Below are 23,010 nucleotides of genomic sequence, written 5' to 3'. Positions count from 1 at the left end.
TAGACTGTACAATATTAATTGACATGGAAAAAGCCAGTTTGGTTTCTGTATCTCTAGGCCCCCCTCCACTTGTATAAAATACCCAAAAATTCAGCCATTATAGACTGTACAATATTATGAAAAATGGACAAAGCCAGTTTAGGGTCACTCTGTCTATGACACCCTACCCTTAAGGATAAATTGCCCTAACAGCAGCCTTTCAAGATAGTATGTGATATGGAAATGCCACAAGTCCCTTTCCTCTTTGGGGGTAGATTGCACCCTACACTTACATAGAAAGTTTTAAAAAGATGTTATCGGCATCATCTTCAGCTTAATCCTCACCCTCATCAGTGTGTACGTCATCATCACAGACTATCAATTCATCGCCGCTTGAATCCGCCATTAGAGAACAGTCAGTGCTTGGATGTCTTGGATGGTGAAGGCCTTCCTCGTGGAAGATGTAGTTCATTTTTATAAACATCATTTTCTCCACATTTTTGGGAAGTAACCTTCTACGGCGATCACTGACTAAGTTCCCTGCTGTGCTGAACACTCGTTCAGAGTACACACTGGAGGGTGGGCAGCTTAGGTATTGCAAAGCAAGTTTGTACATGGGTTTCCAAATGGCCTGCTTTTCTTCCCAGTAAGGAAAGGGACTGTCTGACATTTCCATATCAACTACCTCTTGAAAGTAATCCTCCACCATCCTTTGCATGTTTATACTCATATTGGATGGAGTTATGGGCAAAGTGACACATTTTTTTGAAAAATCCTTCAAACCAGCCCAGATGTTAAATTGTTCTGGTCTGCCCCCTGTGTCTTCCCTGCTTCTTTTTTGGAAATTTAATTTTTTACGAGCAACAGCTTGAGAAAGTGAAGGAGGACACGTCGTCAAGCCGAGGCCCAGTTCAGCGGCCAACTTGCTGAGCAATAGCTCCTTGCAAAAGTTCACATCTCGCTCATTTACAAGTAAAGACTCAATGTAGGTTTTAAACCTTGGATCAAGCACAGTGGCCAAAACGTACTGATCCGAGTTCAAGATCTTAATAACTCGAGGATCATTGTGAAGCGAATTAAGTACTTGATCGACAAGGCCAACATACTTTGCTGAATTGCTTGCTTTCAGCTCCTCCTTCATTTTCTCAAGCTGCTTTTCCAATAGTCTAATTAAAGGAATGACTTGGCTCAAACTAGCAGAGTCTGCACTGACCTCACATGTCACAACTTCAAATGATTTCAGCACCTTGCACAGCACTGAAAGGATTCCCCACTGTGCAAGAGTGAAATACATCCCCCCTCCTTTCCCAATGTCATGACTTGTGCAATATGCTTGGATGGTTTTGCGCTGTTCCTCCATCCTCTGAAGCATGTACAGGGTGGAATTCCACCGAGTTACCACCCTTTTGCTTAAGTTGGTGGCAGGGCAAGTTAAACTGCTCTTGGAGCTGCTGTAATCTCCTACATGCTGTGGCTGAATGCCTGAAATGGCCTGAAATTTTACGGGCCACCGAAAGCATCTCCTGCACCTCACGGTTATTTTGTAGGAAGCTCTGCACCACCAAGTTGATGGTGTGAGCAAAACAGGGAATATGTTGGAAATCACCCAGCTGTAATGCTCGCACTATATTGTTGGCATTATCTGAAATGACATACCCTGGGGAGAGTCCGAGTGGTATAAGCCATGCATCAATCACATCTCTCAGTTTGCGTAACAAATTGTCAGCCGTATGCCTGTTAGTGAAGCCGGTGATACAAAGAGTGGCCTGCCTGTGACAAATGTTACGTAGTGGTATACATGCTGCTGCTGTTCCTGCTGGTGAAGGTGAATGACCAACCCAGTGGGCTGTCACAGTCATATAGTCTTTGGTTTGGCCACTTCCACTTGTCCACATATCTGTGGTTAAGTGAACAGTGGGCAGAATGGCATTTTTCAGCGCAATCTCTACATTTTTACACACTTTTTGGTATAGTTGTGGAATAGCTTTACGGGAGAAATGGTGTCGCGATGGAATTCTGTAACGCGGACACAAAACCTCAATTAACTGTGAAAAACCAGCTGCGTTTATTGTGGAGATTGGACGCAGATCTAACACTAACATTGCAGCCATGGCGTCTGTGATTCGCTTGGCGACTGGGTGACTGCTGTCATATTTGCTTCCCCTCGCAAATGATTGTTTCACAGTTAATTGCTGAAATGTAGGACTGCTCATTTTATTAACCTGCCTCTGGGATGACGATTCACCCCCAGCAGCAGCAACAGCAGCAGCAGGACTAACGCTTTCTTCAGAGGAATCAATAATAGTGCCGGAGTCATCCAGCCTTAAGTGGGATGCTGGGCTAACTCCGAGCGCTACTGAGGATATTGATGAGGATGGTGTGGTGGGTGTATTTTGTAGCCGTCGGTATGTCGGTGAGCGGAGGGTCTTAGCTGATGAGGGAGTGCTTGTATTCTTTTGGGAAGAACTTTCAGCTTTTCCCAACACTTTGCCATGAACTCTCGTTAAATGGCGTAACATAGACGAGGTTCCAAGATGGTTAAGGTCCCTCCCTCGACTGACTGTGGCTTCACATACACTACAAATGGCTATACAATTGTTGTCTGGATTTGGGTAGAAATAATTCCACACATAAGAAGTGGATTTTTTTGTTTTATGCCCAGGCATGACAATGGCCTTTTTCTTGTAACGTGCCAGAACTGCTGCCACTGGTGCAGGACTTACACAAACAACCTCATCCTCATCAACATCCTCATTAGCGCCCTCGTCGCCTACACAAATCTCCCCCTCATCCTCTTCTAATTCCAAAGTGGCATCCTCAATTTGGGTATCACCGGCTACACTCGGGCTATTAAGGCACACATCAGCAGAATGCTCACGATTAGACATCCCACTGTTGGATGGACTCTCCACAGGGATTGTTGTCATTTGTGAATCAGAGCAAATATTCTCCTGTAATGCCTCACTGTTATCTTGCAGCTCGGCTTTGACGCGTAACAGTAGTTGTGCACCAATTGTAGGCTGGGTAACTTTTTGGGATCTGCCACTAATAGCCAAAGGTGAAGGCCTCATTCTCTCTTTGCCACTGAGTGTGTAGAATGGCATGCTTGCAATTTTTTTTTTATCGTCACTTAACTTTTGCTCAGTTACACTTTTTTTTGTTTTTTGTTTTTTGCACTAATTTGAAAACACTCTGTTGTTTGACATCGCCTTGGCCAGATGACGTACTGGGAACACTAACATCAGGACTGGTAACAGAACCTGGTTGCTCATTCAGATCATATGTGGACTGCTTTGAATCCATTCTGAGCGCAAACCACTGAGGAGTGCTAAAAATTATTTAGTAGATACTGCTGACAGATATGACTTTTGACAGCCAGAAATATTAATGCACAATTAGGGAGGACACCCCAAAAGCACTGAGGAGTGCTAAAAATTATTTAGTAGATACTGCTGACAGATATGACTTTTGACAGCCAGAAATATTAATGCACAATTAGGGAGGACACCCCAAAAGCACTGAGGAGTGCTAAAAATTATTTAGTAGATACTGCTGACAGATATGACTTTTGACAGCCAGAAATATTAATGCACAATTAGGGAGGACACCCCAAAAGCACTGAGGAGTGCTAAAAAATATTTAGTAGATACTGCTGACAGATATGACTTTTGACAGCCAGAAATATTTATGCACAATTATGGGGGACACCCCAAAAGCGCTGGGGAGTGCCAAATATGAAGAAAAAATAATAAACCTCTATCCTCCTCTCTGCACTAGCGATTTTGGTTAGAGCAATTGCAAGAACAATATTGTATTCTCTGTCCCTGCTCTAATTAGCCTATGACTACACCCTGCTCTCTCCCTCTGTCAAATGGCGATGGATTGCTGTGGAGGCGTGTATTTATAAAGTTGAAGTATCGCGAGAACCGAGCCCCGAGATCCGACGACGTCACAATGACGTTCGGCCTCGATTTGGCTTTGGAATGGGCGGGAGAGTACCGAGCTGCTCAGCTCGGTACTCGGATACCCAAAGTTCGGGTGGGTTCGGTTCTCGGAGAACCGGACCCGCCCATCTCTAGTTGTAATGCACCTTACCCTTCATGTCACAGTTGTAATGTACCTTACCCTTCATGTCACTGTTGTAATGTACCTTATCCTTCATGTCACTGTTGTAATGTACCTTACCCTTCATGTCACTGTTGTAATGTACCTTACCCTTCATGTCACTGTTGTAATGTACATTACCCTTCATGTCACTGTTGTAATGCACCTTGTCATAATTATCAGTGGACAAATTAAAGAATGCATTGATATAAATGTAATTATTTGATGTAGGCAAAGCAGCAATTAAGGTTCACAAGTACCCTCCCTGCCTGTGATAGCTTTTGCTGGGTCTCTGTTGCGAAACCTTTCCCCTGCTAAGTCAGTTTTAACAAGGACAGCGGCGGTACAAGTAGCGCTACTATCCTCCTTTCGCTATCACCATGTCAGGGTGGCATCCTTCGCTATGTGGAACATTTTTAAAATAAATGTTCCTTAAAAGTATATTGTTTATATATAGTTTTATAAGTGGAAAGAGGTTTTTCGCCACTATAACTGAAGTGTTTAGTTTTGTGCTGTGTTTTGTGGTGTTTAGCATATTGTGATACCTGACTTACCCTATATTCTAGTCTGTCACTAATTATTATTATTATTATAACAAAAGTTATGAATTTAAAGAGGGGTAAAAAAACAATAGCTGTACAGAGAAGACAAAGAAAAGATCATTATTCTAATACTACATGGTTTATAATAGATTGCACCAAAGGTTCATATAAACCAGAATAAGGAACAATATGCAACAATGAGGAAGACTGTGTATAGCAATCTTTGTATGCAACCAAACAAGAGCCTTGAACAACACAACAACCAAACTTATATTTACATATAATAAGTGCTTACAGGATGTGTTAGCTCAACTTGCAATGTTGTCTTGAGCATCTTTGTCACTGGTCTGCTTGGTTTGTAAATGCTGTGCTTATTCTGCCCATATCTTCTAGATAGGTGTAGCATTACACCACTTCAGTCCTGTTGCACGGAGTGATGAACATTTAACCATCTTCCAACATGTCCAAACATTTGAAGCATTTTACCACTGTTGGTGACACCAATGTTGAAAGACAACGGAGTCTTGAAGAGGAGAAAAAAGAGGAGGAAAAAGACTCGCCATCCATTGACTTCCTCATACACCTTCAGAGATGCCCTAAAAGGGCTTCACAGTCATCACAAGTTTCAGGTACTTTCTTTAAATTTTTAGTCATATATAAAATCTTTACTGCCTGCCAACAGCCTGTGAAACTCCAGGTTGACTTCCATGATGTGTTATGGTCTGAGGTCACCATTGGGATATTGATCTGTATGGAATATTTGGTATCTCAATAATCCTACAGAGTCCTTTATAAACCAGAAAGGGCCCCCAGAAAACCATGTTTCGTGCACCTCAGCTATTTTTGTCTTTACATATGAGCAGCACACCACTAGGGGACATCTGAGATGATATAATTTGGAATTATCACTAATTTCCATTTTTAGATTTATTTATGTTGGTATATATATATATATATATATCTCTACCACAGCTGTGATGTATCTGTGCATTTTTATGTGATTGAAAACCCCATTTAAAGTTTCGTAGAAGTTCATTCACATTATTAGGTTGGTGTTCTCCTGAAATCAAGTACATTTAATGTAGAAAAAAAACTCGCACATCAACACATGAAAAAGTTGGGTTTTGAAAATCATGTAAGTGCGCATGAACCTTATCCATAGAAATTTTATACCAAAATAAAACATTTCACTTTGGTATCACTGATGCCAGTGAATCCAAGTAGAATATATTGCATATCTGACAGTCGGGGGACCTCAAAATGACAGTATGGGAGCCCACAGTTTGTGCTTGTCTGTTGTATGCTGCAGGACTTGATGATCAGGTCATGATGGTCCTGTAAGCTGTAGCCACCACTCAAAGCAGGGAGACCAGTCCAGGGTACAGATTTCCACCGATGCAGGATGAAAACCTGAACATTTATCTGGTCTTTAAAGTATATTCACATATTATATATTTATTTTTCCATCATATTAATGTAGTTGTATGATAGACTAAATTCCCAACTTAATTTTCACTGTTGTTTTTTACAGATTGTTATTGTGTTCATGGTTATTATCGATGTTTTATTTGTCTTCATTGAGGTCCTTCTGGATTTGGAGCCGTTAGTGGATAAAGTTGACCATGTGATACCAGAGGTAAGTGAGAAATGCTTTAGACGCATTAGACCCATCTATTAATATAGATGCAGATAGCCGGTAATCCATAGCAAGTAATAAGACATTTGAATGCATTTATTTAGTTTGTGCTAGAGCAAACTTGGGTAAACTTTGGCTCTCCTGCAGTTGAGGAATTACACATTCCAACGTGCCCTGCCAGGCATGCTGGGACTTATATTTCCTCCAACCACTGGAGAGCCAGCAGTTGCTCATTGCTTCACTTGGCCAGGCAAAGCGTGGAGGGGGGCAAAAAAATTCACATTTTTGCATTCGGTTGAAGAACACATGTGCATGTAAAGACAATATGGTCATCATTTGTCTGTGTTCAGAAGACCCAAGAATGATGGAAAAAAAGATTTCGGACATTTTTTACAGTTGTTGAACAATCCTACATATCCGCCTGGAGATTTTCTCTTTCTGCAGCTGCCTCAAGCCACTGTTTTTTGGGCTGTCTGTGCATAAAAGTGCCCACATTAGGTTATACCATAACACTTAGGGAGATATCCACTTTTGGTGCTAGGCCACAGTGGATGGAAGTGTCACTCTACTGTTACTTGTGCTGTCTTCTGAAAGATAACTAATATAGGTCTCAGGACTGTGTAAATTAAATCCAGTACCTGATTTAAACAAGCCACCTTCTTGCTAGATAATAAGTTACACAGCAGTTCACTGGAGCAAATTCTAAATCTGCTTAACTGTAGTATTGTTTTTAGGAGAATCGCCAATAAACAATAACAGCATTTTCTCTAAATTTCACTTTTACAATGTTCTAAAATTGTTTTTTCTTCTTTTCTCGAGCTCCCCACTAGGAACCTTTGCATAAGCTAATATGCTATTGCTGTTTTTTGTTCTATGTATTTCATTATTTGAGTATTTCCGTCTTGTCCTTCTTCCTGTTGGAAATTATGGATAAACTGTTTGATGCTGTTATCGTTGTGATATCATTTATCATTGATATGGTCTACATAACGTGTGAAGATGTTTTCAGCCCAGTTGGGCTATTAATTTTACTCCGACTTTGGAGAGCCGCCAGAATTGTGCATGGTAAATGTTTCAATTGTAATATACATGTACTCACAGGTTTATGTAGTGACTGTGGTCAGTGTTTGTATATGTGTATACAATTTGTGGCCAACCTTTTGGTATAGTAAGAAAATCAATATATACAACTATAATAGCAATAACAGGTCTGTCTGTGAAAACATCTTTCTTATAATCCTCTCATTTGCAGTACGGTCTTATTAAAACATATTTGGTTATAGAGGTCATCAAAGCCCAAATGTTTCTAGAATCAAGTCATAAGCAACTGGTACATGTGTAGGTAGAGATTTTTCTTTTAGGTCATTTGCTTTTTGGAGGTGCCATGGGCATTCCTTGCTATGAGCTCTTATCTGCAGTAGTATATATAAAATATAGGCACTCCTACCACTGCATGTTCTCAGAATTTCTACACAGCACAAGTCATTCCAGGAGAAAGACCAGCACACCACTTCTTCTGAAACCTAAGCCCTGTTCCTATCAGCAACATCACCACTTGACCCAATGAACTATAAGCAGATTCTAGTGGTGTGCTGTAGCACTGTGACTGTGGAGGTGATGGCAAGTGTGACTGGCACCTCAGTTTGTTATAAATGTGGCTTGGGTAACTTCTTTATGCTGAGGTGGGAGCCTAGACTGTGTCTTCCCAGTAACCTGGCACATTTCTAACACATTTAAATCTAGAAATGTTATAAATTATATATCTTTATTTGCTGTTCCAAAGGTATTATTTTGTCTGTGAAGTGTCGTGCAGCAGAGAAGAACAAGTTAAAGGAAAAACAGGAAACGCTCCCTGCCAGAGTGGCACAATTGGAGCAGCAGTGTACCCAGCAGGTACTGTTCAATTTCCAGTTATGCTAGTCCAACAAAACAATCTATTTGCAGCATTGTGCTATAGTACAAACACTGCAGTGAGGGAGTTTCCCTTCTGGGATTTCTGTAGATTGGTAGGAGAGACCATTAAAACTGTCATTTACACTAAAGTATCGCCCATTAATTATTTTTGAGAAAATAAGTATGGCTTATTTCCCGTGCTCTGTGGTGGGGGGGGGGGGTAATATCTCTCTCACATGCTCTGTGGGGGAGGGGGGGTAATATCTCTCTCCCGTGCTCTGTGGGGGAGGGGGGGTAATATCTCTCTCCCATGCTCTGTGGGGGAGGGGGGGTAATAGCTCTCTCCCATGCTATGTGGGGGGAGGGGGGGGTAATATCTCTCTCCCATGCTCTGTGGGGGGGGTAATATCTCTCTCCCATGCTCTGTGGGGGAGGGGGGGTAATATCTCTCTCCCATGCTCTGTGGGGGGGGGGTAATATCTCTCTCCCATGCTCTGTGGGGGGGGTAATATCTCTCTCCCATGCTCTGTGGGGGAGGGGGGGTAATATCTCTCTCCCATGCTCTGTGGGGGAGGGGGGGTAATATCTCTCTCCCATGCTCTGTGGGGGGGGTGGGTAATATCCCTCTCCCATGCTCTGTGGGGGGGGGGTAATATCTCTCTCCCGTGCTCTGTGGGGGGGGTAATATCTCTCTCCCGTGCTCTGTGGGGGGGTAATATCTCTCTCCCATGCTCTGTGGGGGGGGGGGGGGGTAATATCTCTCTCCCATGCTCTGGGGAGTAATATCTCTCAGATAGACACTGACAGACACTCCCTGTGTGCTGCTCCTTTCTATCTTGCTGCTACTTTCTGAGGTAAAATTATCCCTGAAATCTGCCCCATGTTACTAGTATTCTGTCTATGTTGTTGTACTATGGCCCCTATAGTGGCAGCAGGTGATGGACCAGCTCCCTAGATTATAAGGGGGGTCCCAGGACCTCCTCCCCTCTGTCCTCCTGGGTCCCTGGCTCTCACTGTCTCCACACTGGTTCTGATCCCCCCAGCTCATACCAGCCTGATGTTGCTAAGCAACATTCCCAGTGTGTCTCCTCTGGGTCCTAGTGCTAGGTCACACTCTCAGTCACTGGGAGGTGTGAACAACAACACCAAAGGGGGTGTTACATTTGTGCATGTTCTTCAAAACAGAAAATATTAGGCATTGGCAAAAACATTTTGTTGTAGTAAATTACAAAATAAGAATCAATAGCACTCAATTAATTGTACAAAACAAGCAGTTGATGAAGATATTTAGCTGAGAATTCTGGAAATACATCTATTTCGGATCAAGTTAGCATTTTAGTTTAGTTCATTAAAATTTGTGCAGCCACAATAATCCATTGAGGGCAACACAAGCCATTTAATAGCTCCATTATATTTGGACAAAACAGCTTCTGAGCAGTCCATTCAGGTCAAGCTGTACGAATTCAGAAACAAATATTGTGTTTTTAATTTGAGAATTAGTACTGCTTGACACGATGAAGAATCATCATGTATTTGTATAACATCCTCAATTATCCACTCAACATAATGGAGACACTTAAAGATCCATCATTGCCCCCATAGGCCATGCCCTCAGCTTAGGTTTAAAGAAAAAAAAAAAAGGTTATAAGCGAGGATTGGTGAATCTGTACACCGCTACTTCAGCCTCAGGCAGTCCCCTCACACCTGCAAGTGAAGGGAAATGGCTGTTCCATGCAACATAATTTTGCTGATTTTATTGTTTATTTTTTGATAGACAAGTCAAATATTCATATAAAACAAGTGACAAGACTATTCCCACATTTTATAATTATTTTAACCTTTATTTTTGCATTGGATAAACATTGAAACTGTAACAATGCAGAATGGCAAATGGGCTCAATAACATTTCCATCCATGTCCTCTATGTATTTACAGACAGTGATGTTACTGGGATCTAGCTGGGGTTTTGGGGCTACACACACTAACATTTTTAGACCAGGTACCGCTCTCATTGAAAAGTTTAATGGGTCCATGTGCGGTGCCAGCCAGACTCGGCTGTTACAGAGTCGTTTTAAACCTCCCACCCCTTAGTGACCTCAGTTAATTTATTCACTGCACTGAGCTGGGGGCAGGAGATTCTCTGTGCTTCAAATCCTGCACTGATCAAACAGAGTGGTGACCAGTGCAGGGAATATGGGGATGTGTAATGGACGATGGGTGGAGAATGTAGAATTCGGTGATGGGTGCAGGTTGCCAAGTGTACCAAAACAGTGTCACAATACCTAGCCAACTGCAACAAATACAGTTATTAGGGCTGGCATCGGCGCTGACACAATATAAATGGCACATGCACACAACATCTGAAATCAGCACAAAAAGGCAAGACAGAGCACCACAATGACACAGTGTGGCACAGGCTCACTTACACACACAGCACATCACATACACCTGCCATCAGCGTACACAGCAACATATAACACGCCCGGCCACATACTGTGAAGAGCTGCGGAGAATGTAACTCCATATATGGGCAATGACATCACTGGTGGGCGGCCCAATAAGTGGTGCTGCGGGAACCCCAAAAAGCATCTCAATTGATCTGTTCCGCCTTATGGAACCTGTTTTGACCCAGGGCCACCTTAACAACATTATGGGCCCCCGGGCAAAGCAGTGCAGCAGGGCCCCTACCTCTGTATATGTGTATCATATATATATATATATATATATATATATATATATATATATATATATATATATATATATATATATATATATATATAGAGAGAGAGAGAGATAGATATAGATATATTTGCAGGATTATTATTATTTTTTTGCAGGATTATTTATTTTACTTAAGAGCCCTGTCTATGGGGCCCCCTTGCCTGTGGGGCCCCCGGGCACTTGCCCATCGTGCCCAATGGAAAAGATGGCCCTGTTTTGACTGCATCTACAAATGTTATGTATGTGTCTAATGCTGAAAAAACAAGGACCAGGCTTGTTATACAAAAGGCTCTCCAGCTTGTGTGGAACTTACAGTCACAGTCCACAGTTATATATCTGTGACATTATCTGCAGTTCCCCTGTATTCCCTAATTCTCTGTATCAGCTGACCAGTACATAGCAGACACAGGACGGGGTAGAAGACAGGGGTAATGTTAGGAGCAAGTAAGGAACATGCAGCCACCATCTGGGAGCGTGGCCATTCTGTTATGGAAGAATTATATACTTATTTGTGATTGTTGCAAGATGCCTTTAAACTGATCCACATTTCATTACAAGATTGCTGAACCTTTTCTAGCACTGAAAGCAAGTATATATATATATATATATATATATATATATATATATATATATATTAGTCAAGTGTAAGTATAAATTAGCAATACAGTGACTGATATGTGATAAAGAGTAAGAAGACTGAAAACCTGAGAGGTACATTTTATTATTGATAAAATGTCATATTTTCAACATGACATAACTTTAGATTATTTATGTGATCCCATATAATCATGGTCCATTTCTGGCCCCTTAGTCGGTGTGGTTGATGAAGATGGTGCAGATGTTGCGTTCTCAAAGCACTTGCAGCTTGGGCAGTTATGATAGAATGGACTACGCTGATGGAATGGTTGGGCCATGGAAATGACAGATGCTGCAGCCATCATATTCACTGAAAACCAGGGGTTAGAAACTGACAGCAAGTTAGCCAAATTGGCCTGCATGTTGCTTAAATCTGGATTCATGCTAGTAAATGCTGGAATGGGAGGCTTGATATGATTCGGAGAAGCAGAAGAAGTGGCAGTCGGGTCTAATTTGTGACTGTCGTTCTGGCCCATTGCAAAGCATTCTGATGGAGTTGAAGTTGTTCGACGTCGTTTTGGCTTGTCATTTGAGTTCCCAGTCTCATCAGGACATTTCTGCATATTTGTAACCTGTTCTTTCATATCCTGTTCTGATGGGGACACAACCGAACGAGCTTTCTTGATACCAACTCTTCTCTTGATTTGTCCTAATAAGTCAGGATAACCTCTGCGAAAGTTTGGGTTTTGGTACAGCTGTAACTGGAACACAAGGACATAATTTTACCATCGATTTTTCAAATATATTTCGGTAAATTGGAGACATGCAGATTTTGATAATCTTTTAATAAATGTGAAATCAGATGATAATGGACAATACAGTATACTATAGCCACTAGATATATCCTATATTTGCGTTTGGTTATAGGATGGTAACAGCATGACAGCACTTGAAGGTTTACAAGTTACAGAAATCGGATCGACCTGACTGTAACCTGCACAGATCTCCCTACAATAGATGTTTTCATATACATGATATTACCCTTGCAACTATGGTAAGTTACCCCTGATCAGAACATGTTAGTAAAAGCCACATATAGGTAGATTGAGGTATGTTTATAATTAAAGTGGAATTACCTTGTGACATTATTCCCAAGCTGTAGCAATATCTCAGATGGGATCTGACTCTACCCTGTGCTGATCTGTCAAGAGTGCCCCAGTGACTACCAGAGACAACTCTGTTCTGATGTGGCATTTATTTGGGGCTACACTGTCAGCCATTACCCTCCAATAGATACTGTAATGTGGGATCTATTCACACCTAGCTGATAAATGCTTTTCTAATAAAGTATTATATTACCTCCCAGGGCAGAAGAATACCACAGTGCTGCCCAAATGCTGCTCAGTCACTTTTGCCTTACTGTTGACTTAAGAGCTATTAAGCGAAGCTATCATCCAACTTTTTGTGGGCAAATACTGGATGGTACATAAACGTCCTAGTCACTTTTTCAGGTTGATTGCGCAGCCCTTCTCATTGATGGTAACTCAGTGGGAACCAGAATCCCCAATCATTACCATCATGAACCTCCTTGTCACTCCCAGTGCTTGGATTCTTATATGTCCTCCAGTTCCATGCTGGTGCCCCCTAGGTATAGGTGGCAGTCCCCAGGACATAAAGTTGTTGGTCATGCATATCTGGAGGGGTTGGAACAGGTAAAAATACCTACTATCCTATCCCTGGGTAACCCGCTGAGTTTGGTTCCACTGATCCAGGCAGCAAAACCTTAGAACAATGAAGACAATACACGGGCACATACGGCCCTTGCTTGAATTTCTCCACCAGTTATTCCCTTTACAGTGCACCTCTGTCATATAGTGTCTGGGCACCAGAAAGTAACCAACGTGTCTCTGTCTTGTTCTACCTGAGCCATCAGCCACTGAGCAGGAAAATACCAGTGACTATAGCACCTTTTTGGAAACGGGTTCAGGAATATATTACACTGTCCAGTATACAAACAGAAACCTGTGCTCACTGCCAAATATTTCTGTTACATACCATATATACAGTAGAATATGAAAGGAGGCACAATAGTATTACCTGTAAGTACCTCATGAAAGGTAAAACACAGATATTATCCAATTTTACATTAAATCAGTAAGATGGCTAGATCTTTGAAATACATGAGAGTCTGATGGATAGTTCTAGCTACTTGTCTATTAAAAGAAAATCAATTGAACAAGTAATACATGTTTTCCCCCTCTCGATTGCTCCATAATAAAGTACTTCATTGCACTTTTTGACTACAGATATTTCAGATATTCTATATTTTCAATATATAAAATAATCAATTAAATTCATTAAATAAGCATTGTAAAACCGCTTACCTTAGTAAATTCTGCAGCAGTATCCTCTTCGGCTAGGAATTCAGTGAGTGAGGCGGATCTTTCAAATTCACGTTGAACTTTGTTGAATCCATAAAGATCCAGTTGCCGAATTACATTTTTTATAGAATCATTTTTGAGAATTTTTGTTTCTAGAAATTCAGGTTTAAACAACTCCTTATTAATCACCACACAGATGCCATCGTCATCCCATCGAATAGAATTAATATGGTCACTTTCAACAATCTTCCACAGTTTTCTAGGAAAATTAAGGGACAAAAAATCTTCCAGATCTGTGTCCTCTTTTAAAAGGAACTGTGGCCTATTCACAAATGGCTCATCAGCCAGATCTTGTGATTTCTTTTCTTCTATTTCAGACAGCATATTTGAGATTTCATCAGCTGCCTGGTCAACTACTGGAGATACTGAAGGCATGATGGATCTCTGAGAAACCTCTTTTGACTTCATTATTTGATCTCCAGCACATGCTGATTGTTCTGCAGAAGGATCCATCTCTAATCTTGAATACGGAGAACCCTGTTCATGCGCAGTCATCAGACATTGCTCTCATACATCTATAGCATTAAGATACTGGGAGATCAATGAGTAATTCTTGAACACCCCAGTAAGTATCATACATACATATTACATCACAAAGGACTTCAGTTGCTAGGAGGTTATTGGCCTCTTTCAGGTAAGTTGTCTTAAAGGCAAAGACTACTATTATTGCACCTCTCTGTATACATTAATAAACAGGCAACATCAATTTCCATAATATTAATAAAACTTAAAATATGTATCAATCTGTCAAAAAAAATTGTGCAATTAGTAAACACAGCAACATTCCAACCATAATCTTGAGATATTTATTTATATATGTATTATAAGGGCACAGTCAAGGCCTTATATTAAGATTGAATCTAATAAACCGAATTCCACTTTGTTAATTTTGTGTGGGGGGGCATGGTGTTTGAGGGGCTACATTTTAAAAACTATTTAGCTAGTAAGCTGAAATTTGGTATTCAAATGGAGAACCATCCATATGAATAAAAAATAATTAAAAAATGACAAATTGATATCTAATGTTGAAAATCTCCAGGTTTATTCCACTTCCTGTTTTCCAAAAAGTCAGTTTTTCTCTTTTTTTTTGGGGGGGGGGGGGAGAGTGTACAGGGCATTTTAAAACTAGGGGGTAAATGTATCAAGGTCCAATTTAAAATCATGAGAGATTACCGTCGATTTGAGTCCCAAAGTCGCTATATGTATTAAGTAGCGATTTTTAGTCTGAACTTAAAAATCGCTGTTCATCTCTCGCGATTTGCGCTGCATTAAACTCAGCCGTGTTTAGCTGAAAATTACCATTTACAAGTCAATAATCATTTGTGATTGGTTGAATGTTTTACATTGAAAAGTTGCGTGACTTAGCCCTCTGTAAAATTAATGAATGTTAAAAAAAAAAAATGCTTGTGGTCCCCCCTCTAAGCACTATTAACTCTAGCGCTGCCAGCCTACTGCTGGTTGTGTGAAAATCGGGAAAAAAATTGCATGGGGTCCCCCCGATTTTACGCATCCAGCACTAGGCAAACCAGCCGGAGTGGTTGGCACTATAGAAAGGGGACACACAGCAGGGGTTTCACTGCCATAATGACAAACCAAACCCAGGCTGTTAAGCTCTGGGCTAGATTCCCTAGGAAGTGAGGTCCGCAAAAACAAACGTGCCGGCACCCCATCCAGGAACAACCAGTCCAGGGCTGAAAACACGAGGACTCTTCCTACACCCCTGGGCGGTTCATGTAAAATAAAGTCTAAAAAAAAGAAAAAGCAGACGGCATTTTTGTTTGTAGAACTACAAGTCCCAGACAGGCCAGGCTGCCCTTAACAGTCTGGGCATGCTGATGCTTGTAGAACTACATGCACCAGCATACCCATGGCAGTCAGGGCATGTTGGTACTTAGAGAACCACAAGTGCCAACATGACCTGACACCCATGCCTGCCTGCAAAATGTAGTTCCATAGCAAAAATGTTAAAGCCACAACAGCCTCATTAAAACCACTATATTTTAATAAAAATAATAAAACCCCAATGAAAACACAAAGCACCCTCTTTAATACCACAAATATTTATTAAAAATAATTAAACCCCATATACTCAGCAATATGATGTCTTCATTTGTCAGCAACTTTGAATCCAAAAATGCTTGTAAACCATGTCTACAAATATTTGCATTCCAAAATAAGGTCCATGAAGATGTCCCCAAATTATTTTTAATTCCAAAAAGTCCATGCTTGCATAAAATCTTCTGTTCTTCGGGTCACATAGACCCCCATATTTGTAAATCCTCATGTCCATGTAAAAAAACCTTCAGATTTTTGGGTCAGGAGGACCGCCCATTTGTAATTCCATCATGATTAAAAGTCTTCTTTCTTCAGGTCAGAAGGACTCACATTTTATAAATCCAAACCGGAACAAGCTTGTAAAAAAAACAACCCTCTACACGGAGGACGGGAACTATGCTTGTACACCGTACAAGCAACGCAAATCGAGTGACTATAACAGAGCCGCAAGCTCTATTTATAGTCTAAGGGATTTGCACATGATAGTGGGGGGAATATACTGTACATATAGTGCCTTCATTGTAAAACTATAAAATTCCATTTACTTACATTTTCCACACCAACACTTTTAAATATCCACTCTGAACCATATATATATATATATATATATATATATATATATATATATATATATACATACACACACATATTTTGTAGGCGCTTTCAGAGGTGGACGGGGGTTGTCAGGGGCACTCTGCCTAGTCTGTGGCTGTGCAGCCTCATACGCAGCAAGCTACAATGCACTGTGTGTTCTGACACCTTTCTATCATAGCCAGCATTAGCTTTTTTCAGCAATTTGTGCTACAGTAGCTCTTCTGTGGGATTGGATCAGACGGGTCAGTCTTCGCTTCCCACACGCATCAGAGTCTTGGGCACCCATGACCCTGTTGCAAGGGTCCTTCCTTGGACTACTTTTTGTAGATACTAGCTACTTCACACCGGACACACCCCAAAATACCTGCTATTTTGGAGATGCTTTGACCCAGTTGTTGTATTCACTCAGATCATTAACCTTGCCTATTACTCCAGCTATACGGTCTATAGACCCGCTCGCATTGCCCCCTTAATTTTAGTATCAGCAATCACGCTGCTTGTTTTTTATTGTGTCGGCATTTCTTACATATAGGTATTTATGGTGTTGGGATTTAGTACCTGTCACTGTTTATAACGTTAGATATTTCTTACTTGTCACTATTTTATGTGTTGCATTTTACTGTCAGTGTTATTGGTGTCAGCATTTTCGGCTTAGAAAATTTGTACCCCACCCTCTGGATCAGCAGTTGTAAAATAAGAGCAGCGGCATCCATCACTAATTTAGTTTAAGTATGTGTACATTTGTTGGTGGGGCAGAACAGTGGCTTAGTGGGTAGCACTTCCGCCTCACAGCAGAGTTTGTATGTTCTCCCTGTGTTTTTCCTTCGTGTGCTCCGCTTTCCTCCCACAATAAAACACAACAACCCTTGATATGGCGCCTATATAAAAATAATGATATTACAAACAAAAATTAGCCAAAAGGTCAAGCAGCTGCAATAACCAAGGTGGCTGCAAACCACCTGTGTGACATCCAATAAACTAAAAAAGAAAACTGCAGCGCTAAAAACCTAGCTGGCTTAAAATGAAAAATAATATAATATAAAACAAAACCTAAGGTCACAGATCATCATATATATACAATTTATTGGTGACAAATATAAAAGATAAAACACAACTAACCAGCTTAAAATAATGATAATACACAAAAGCATTAAATGGAACTACCCCCATGAAACAAATCCCACTGCACAGTGATGGAGCATATAGGAAATGTAAACATAAGCCAACCAACTTTAAACGCTACTAAATAAGTAAATGTGACAGCTGTCTATACTGTAGCAAGAAAAGGATGGCAATAGAATAATCAATCAGATGGCTCCACAATGGAGAAAAATGCTAGCTAGTGCCACAAATGTCAATGATCTTGGTGCCGTGAATCGTGTCTGGATGAATAACCATAAGTTCAATCAATCTATATAACTTTTAGTGTAATGTTCGTATAGAACATATAAACGTATGCTCAGACTCCAATAATTGTATCTTCAAAAAAATGTTATTACCTCCATCTGTATCTTTACATTACCTGTGCTGCTCATTACTTCCCAGCAATTACCTGTGCAGCTCATCGCTACTCAGCATTACCTGTGCAGCTCATCACTAATCAGCAATACCTGTGCTGCTCACCGCTTCTCAGCAATTCACTGTGCAGCTCACCGCTTCTCAGCATTTACCTGTGCAGCTCATTGCTTCTCAGCATTATTGCTGCAGAGCATCACTCATCATTGGTCCTGTTCCAGGGTTATAACACCCGTGTGTCTCTCAGTGTTTTGCTCTCTGCAGCTCATCGCTTCACCACCTTATTGGCTCAGCTTATCTCACAGTCAAGACCTGTGGCTTCACTGCAGAGCATCGCTCATCATCTGTCCTGTTCCAGAGTTATACACCTGTGTGGACCTCAGTGCTCCAGCTCTCTGCAGTTCATCTCTTCACTACAACTTCTATTCTGCCTAACAGCAACTTGGTGGTTCTGCGCATTATCTGCTCTGCACCCCCTAGAGGACAGCAACCTGCATTTGAGAGCAGCTAAGACCATATTCCCTTGCGGGAATCCCTGGTGTATACCTCTCCTCCGTTAGACTCCGCACCTCTCTGGGGGTAAACTGTCACTCTAGCAGAGATTAAGACCATTCCCATTATCTGGCTTTCGTGACACTGTGTGTGTATGTGCTGAAAGAGCAGTCCAGGGAATATGTAACCGTCTGCAGCCTGCTCCTGCAGACTAGCTGGGTTTTTACCCATTTGCTTATAGAAGAGGTGTTACAAATAAGCCACTTTACCACAATAGTTTTTGTTTATTTTATTCTTTTGTTTGTGCTTTTTCTTTCTTGGTGCAGGAAAGCGGGGGGAGGGGGGATTGTGGTTCTGGACTGGGATGGTTTATTGTAAGTAGCATTGGATGCTGGTAGAAGTTATTTGAGGTGGATCGCTTTAGCTACGTGATTCCTTACTGTAGCTATTTGTAAAAGATGCATTTTTAATTTGTAGCTTAACCTGTTGGAAATACTGAGTGTCTTCTGTATGGTAAGTAGATCTTTTCAGGTTATCACTTTTATAGTAATCAGTATTTTTTGTCCTTCTAAACTATGTCGGCATTGTGAGTGTCGAAAATTCATACCACACCCATTGAATGGATCTCTGAGTTTTCAATGTATAGTGTTAGGTGTAGAAAATAAATGCTGGTGGTGTAAGTGAAATTGAGGTTAAGTCTATTTTGGTTTATGTGTTTGATGGAATTGTTAAGTAGGGGTTCTGTTCCTTTCCATATGAGGAGTATGTCATTGATGTAGTGTTCCAGAAAACTATGTTCCAAATATGGGTTGTTATTATAGATAAAGGGATATATTTACTAAACTGCGGTTTAAAAAAGTGCAGATGTCGCCTATAGCAACCAATCAGATTCTAGCTGTCATTTTGTAGAATGCACTAAATAAATGACATCTAGAATCTGATCTCCACTTTTTCAAACCAGCAGTTTAGTAAATCTAGCCCAAAGTCTTGTTTCGGTGAATTGATGCATAGATATGTAGCATTGTTTGGGATGAATTTAGTCCCCATCGCTGTCCCTTTTGTTTGTAGGTATTATGTGTCTTGGAATGTGAAGTAATTATGTGTTAGAATGTATGTTATGTTTTATACAATGAACTCTATCTGGTCTCTGTCTAGGTTCACGTCTTCCTCTAGTTTTCTGATTATTGCTAGTATGCCCTTGTAAAGTGGGATGCTTGAGCTTACATCTGTTGCATACCTCATGTATGTTTCTTTCCATGTGTGATTTTGGATAGTGTTGAGTATGTGTTGTATCTCTCAGAAATGATGTTGTCTTAATGATGTATGGTTGTATGAAAGTATCTATTTATTGGGATAAGTTCAGGGCCGCCAAGAGGGGGGGAGCGGGTACATTTTACCCGGGCCCGGCCATGCCAGGGGGCCCGGGCCGGGCCCTCTCCTCTAATTAATTTTTTATTTTTTTTTCAATTTTCTTTTTTGCGATTTTTTTATTTTTTTTTTTCCGCGGGGGGGGGGAGGGGGGTATTCGTTGGCGGGTGGAGCTGGAAGAAACCCCCCCCCCCCAAAAAAAAAACATACTCACATAATCGCGCGACGCCGTGTCCCTCCTCTCCTCTTCTCCATTCACACTGACTGCCGAGCGTGACGTCATCAAGTCACGCCCGTCAGTGAGTGAGGAGCGCCGCAGGAAGCATGAAGAACAAAGACAGAAGAGGAGGCAGAAGAGAAGAAAAGAAAGGAAAGAAGTTGACAAAAGGTAAGTAAAGAAACGGAGAGGCAAGGGGAGGAAAACAGAGAGGGACAGTACTATAAAGAAAGGGGAGAGCGAAACAGAGGAGGAAAAAAAACAGAGAGCCACAGAGGAATAAAAAAAAAAGTGGGAAAGAGGAACAGAGGAGAAAAAAAAGGAGAGAGGAACAGAGGAGAAACAAAGGTGGGAAAGAGGAACATTGGAGGGAAAAAAGGGAGAGAGGAACAGAGGAGGAAAAAAAGGTGGGAAAGAGGAACAGAGGAGGAAAAAAAGGAGAGAGGAACAGAGGAGAAAAAAAGGTGGGAAAGAGGAACAGAGGAGAAAAAAAAGGAGAGAGGAACAGAGGAGAAAAAAAGGTGGGAAAGAGGAACAGTGGAGGAAAAAAAAGAGGGAAAGAAGAACAGTGGAGGAAAAAAAAGTGGGAAAGAGGAACAGTGGAGGAAAAAAAAGTGGGAAAGAGGAACAGAGGAGAAAAAAAAAGGAGAGAGGAACAGAGGAGAAAAAAAGGCGGGAAAGAGGAACAGTGGAGGAAAAAAAAGTGGGAGAGAGGAACAGAGGAGGAAAAAAAGTGGGAGAGAGGAACAGAGGAGAAAAAAAAGTGGGAAAGAGGAACAGAGGAGAAAAAAGGTGGGAAAGAGGAACAGTGGAGGAAAGAAAAGTGGGAAAGAGGAACAGAGGAGGAAAAAAAAAGTGGGAGAGAGGAACAGAGGAGAAAAAAAAGTGGGAGAGAGGAACAGAGAAGGAAAAAAAAGTGGGAGAGAGGCACAGAGGAAGAAAAAAAGGAGAGAGGCACAGAGGAGGAGAAAAAAGAAGAGATGCACAGAGGAATAAAAAAAAGTGGGAGAGAGGCACAAAGGGAAAAAGGAGGGAAGGCAGCATGGAGGGCGCAGTGTGAGCATAAGGGGCACAGTGTAGTTGTGAAGAAGGGGCACAGTATTGTGTGTGTGATGGCACAGGGGGCTTGTTGCAATGTAGTGAGTGTGAGGTAGGTGGTGGCTAATTAATGGGTGCTATTTTGTTTGTAGGGTGATGGTGGGGACTATTTAAGATGGGGTGGTTTGGGGGCTATTGAATGTTGGGGTGTGTTTAGGGAGAATGAGGTCTATTTATTAAATGTGACTATGAATTATTTAATGGCTGTGATGGTTGCAAGAAATAAGTATTGCTGGGGCTGTTTGCAGGAAGGGAAATAGGTTTATTTATTAAATGTGAATAGTATTATTTTAATGTTGGGGCTGGAGGAAGGCCTAATTATTAATCGTGAGTGCTATTGATTTAACGCCGAGGCTGGCTTTATGTCAGACGCCGTCTCCGTGCTATGCCTGCTGCACAGAGACGGACGTCTGCTTCTGTGACAGAGCGCTCGGTTGCCAGGCAACCGAGTGTACTTCCGGGTCAGCGATCGCGAGTTCCGTTGCTAGGCAACGGAACGCTTCCTAGTAACTCCGGCGGTGGTGTTTAGCGTCACCACCGCCAGTGATTGGACTGCACCTGTATAAAAGCCTCACTCTGGCACATGGAGAGTGCCAGAGTATTAGGTCTCATCCTAGCTCCAGCATTCCTGTGTACCATTTCCAGCGCTTCCTGTGTATTACCCGGCTTGTTACTTACTACCCCTGTTCTGTGCTCCCTGTGAACTTGACCTCGGCTTGATATTTGACTCTTCCTCCTGTGCTTCTGACCTCGACCCGGCTACCCTGACTACGGCTTTGAACTTTCCCTTGGACATCTCCTGAATTCACGGTTTGGACTGGGCCTGTACGACACCGCTTTCATCTACTGCTTCACTGATTACTCCCTTGGAGGACCGCGACCTGCGTGTTCCCGCAGCTAAGACCACACTTCCTTGCGGGGTCCCTGGTGAAAACCAGGAACACGTTAGACTCCGCACCTCTTGGGTGAGTAGTGCAAAAATCAGTAAGCAAATACCCTAAATCTGTGACAGTATACTCTGGCCATGACGTCAGATGGAAAAGGTGAACCTACCACTCGGGACCTCATTATCCACCTGGGTCGCCGAGTGGAACAGCAGGAGGCGGACCAGGCTCGTTTACTCCAGTGTGTGCAGGGAATCCTATCTCGCCTGGACTCTCTACGGGCAGGACAAACCCCTCCTACGGAACCATCTGCGGCTCCTTCTCGCTCTGCAGTGGCCTCTGCGGCTCCTGCTGCCCCTCCAGCCGCTACTACTGGACTAAGAATACCTTCCCCCGATAAGTTTGACGGGGATCCAAAAAAATGTAGAGGGTTCCTTAACCAGTGTGCCATTCACTTTGAGTGTAACTCTACAGCATTCTCCTCGGAACGTACCAAGTTAGCCTTCATAATTTCGCTACTTAGTGGGCAAGCCCTGGCCTGGGCATCCCCGTTATGGGAGCACAATGACCCTTTGCTGGAGGACGCCGCGGCTTTTATTGACATGTTCCGGAAGGTCTTCGATGAACCGGGCAGAGTCTCTTCTGCTGCATCTAGCCTCTTAAACCTGCGACAAGGTTCTATGTCTGTCGGGCAGTATGCCATACAATTTCGGACTCTCTCCTCTGAGCTTCGATGGAACAATGAAGCCCTCATTGCTTCCTTCTGGCAGGGTCTTACCGATCGAATTAAGGACGAATTGGCTACCAGAGAACTCCCCTCGGAGTTGGACGCCCTCGTTTCATTATGTATCAGGATCGATCTTCGTTTCAGAGAGAGAATTTCAGAAAGGTCCTC

At 41.9% G+C, this 23,010-nt stretch overlaps 1 protein-coding gene and 1 pseudogene across 2 annotated transcripts in view; one reads left to right on the top strand and one right to left on the bottom strand.

Annotated features, from left to right (window-relative positions):
* LOC142109645 (uncharacterized) overlaps positions 1-23,010 on the bottom strand; it is a 223,083-nt gene that overhangs the window by 163,703 nt on the left and 36,370 nt on the right. The window lies entirely within an intron of this gene.
* LOC142109643 (voltage-gated hydrogen channel 1-like) lies at positions 4,917-8,181 on the top strand (annotated as a pseudogene).

Source organism: Mixophyes fleayi, assembly GCF_038048845.1.
Source record: "Mixophyes fleayi isolate aMixFle1 chromosome 2 unlocalized genomic scaffold, aMixFle1.hap1 SUPER_2_unloc_4, whole genome shotgun sequence".
In the NCBI taxonomy this organism is placed as follows: Eukaryota; Metazoa; Chordata; class Amphibia; order Anura; family Limnodynastidae; genus Mixophyes; species Mixophyes fleayi.
This window is presented reverse-complemented; position numbering and strand designations above follow the sequence as displayed.